This window comes from Microtus pennsylvanicus, chromosome 9, assembly GCF_037038515.1.
Source record: "Microtus pennsylvanicus isolate mMicPen1 chromosome 9, mMicPen1.hap1, whole genome shotgun sequence".
Lineage (NCBI taxonomy): Eukaryota > Metazoa > Chordata > Mammalia > Rodentia > Cricetidae > Microtus > Microtus pennsylvanicus.
Genome location: NC_134587.1, coordinates 103496049 through 103498454, shown reverse-complemented (window position 1 = coordinate 103498454; position 2406 = coordinate 103496049). Strand labels below are relative to the sequence as shown.

At 45.9% G+C, this 2406-nt stretch overlaps 1 pseudogene; it reads right to left on the bottom strand.

Annotated features, from left to right (window-relative positions):
- Window positions 1–373: 373 nt before the first annotated feature.
- LOC142857856 (low molecular weight phosphotyrosine protein phosphatase pseudogene) lies at window positions 374–1693 on the bottom strand (annotated as a pseudogene).
- Window positions 1694–2406: the final 713 nt, after the last annotated feature.

Here is a 2406-nt window from a genome sequence, read left to right as displayed (position 1 = left end):
TCTGCCTGCCTCTGCCTCCAGAATGCTGGTATTAAGGCGTGAGCCACCACTGTCCTGCCAATGTATTTTGGTTTTTGAGTGTGTGTGTGTGTGCATGCGTGAATGTGGACTATGTGTGCATGTGGAGGCCAAAGGACAGCCCCTTGGGTGTTGTTTTGCAGGTGTCCTCTACACTATTTTTTAGAGACAGGGTTTCTCACCGGCTAGCAGCTTGCCAAGTATGCTATTCTGGGTAGCTAAGGGACCTAGGAAGCTGGTTGCCACCACATCCTCCTCTGTGCTGGAGTTATAAGCGCAGGACACTGCATGCAGCTTTTTTTTTTTTAAATATACTTTTTTCATTTGTCAGTAAAAAAAGCAGGCAGACACCATATCTCTACTCCAGGTGTATTTGTTAACTTCCCAGTTTACCTCCCATTCTTTTCCGATATACAGCCATGAATCTGAGGTCACTGTCCTGCAGCGCACTAGAATGACTTGCTGGTAACTCTCTACAGCGCTGATGGAGGGGCACTACAGACAGGCCACTATTTAAGCACACACCCCCTTTGCATTAAGAGGCAAAGTGGCTCAAACAGGAAAACAAAACACTGGACAAAACCAAATAAGAGTAACACTGCTAATTTCCTACATCTGTTGCTCCCATTGTCAGTGCACAGCCCAGGTCAGCCTGCTGGGAGTGCAGGCCTGTATCACCACATCCAGTTTGTCTTCAGTGTGTCTGAGTTTAAATCTTCCAGTCTTAAGTGGAAGGCTGATATGGATGGAATTATTGTCACAAGAGTCTAGGATAGAGAGGTATAAGGCAAGCGAATGTCACCATTGGGTGCTGGCCATGTGCACACTTTAGTAAGACCAGACCACCCAGGCTGGCTGGGCTCAGAGGCTGACCCAGACCTTGTAGGTCATTCTTACTTTATTGGGCTCTAGTTTGTTCCGTATTCCCTTGTTCCACTATTTTCTAATTAGGACAAGGTGAGAGGAAAGGTTCAATTAGTCTAAGAATACTTAGCCACACCTCACACTGTCTTACTCAAATATTTTTACCTTTCTGAACATACACCTAATTTCGACCTACAGATGTTTTAAAGATAAACAGTAAAGTCAGCTGAAGAGACAGGTGGGGCACGGGGCTAAGGACTGGCACCACCCTTGGGCACGGCTCTGGTGAGTGAGCTGCTCAATGGTGGTGGCAGGACCACCTAGTGAGTCTTCTCCAGGAAAGCCTTGCAGCACCTGAGGCATAGCTGGTACACCACTTCGAAGTCAGAGTCATTGCCTTAATAGGGATCTTCAATAATGAGTTGTTTCTGTGGATCATAGCTCCCAAGTAGCTCAATTTTAGCTTTGCAGTTTTTAACTTGATTACTTTTTCTATTCAAATCTCTCAGATTGCTTTCATCCGTACGTAGTATATAATCGAATGTGGCAAAGTCTTCTCTTGTAATCTGCCGTGCAGTGTGATTCATGGGGATGCCATGTTTTCTCATGCAGTTCTGCCCACGATAGTCAGGGGGGTTCCCCACTTGATAGGTGCATGTAGCCGCACTGTCTATCCTCCAATTAGCTGAAACATTCTCATCAGTTACCAGTTTCCTGAAAACTGCTTCTGCAATGGGTGACCGGCAAATGTTACCGAGATACACGAACAACACCGACTTGGACCCAACCTCTGCCATCTTCCCGTGCAGACCCTGGCCCTGCATGCAGCTTTTTAAATGTGGACTCTGGAGATCTGAATCAGGCTCTCATGCTGTGAATGGGAAGCAGTTTACCAACTGAGCCATCTCCCCAGCCCCACCCCAAAGAACTTCCCATAACCTACATGCTACGGAAATGTGAATTAGAAAGGAACAGGGTCTGCCGTCAGCTTGCACCAGTTACGGAGATGTGGCTACATAGCTATCTAGGTTTGGGGCCCTGTGATTTCAAGTCACTGGTCTTCATTGTCCTTATTAGGGAAACCGAAATCAAAATCAGACTTCAAAGAGTTGTGAGGAATGAATATTTCTAGATTAACACCATGTCTGACACCTAACTAACATGAAATGAAAGATGACCCTTGTATGTGCTGTGTCATTAAATGTCTCGTGCTTGTGAGGCACATCTCGTACATGGACATGTTTCATACATGTTGTTCACCAATCCCACTACTCTGTGCAGTGGAGACAGCCGTCCATCCATTTTTCAGCAGAGATGGCTGAGATTCATAAAGTTAAGTCATTCACCCGAGGTTACACAGATGGTAAGTGGGAGAAGTAGGGTTGGAACCCACACTCACAAACGCTGTTCTTTATATAAACACGATGGTGAAAGTTTAAAAATGAGAGACACTTTAGAGTCACTCATCCCACCTGTCTTCTCTAGATGTGGGAGGCGGAGGACTTCCCAGATGAGGTTAGAGTG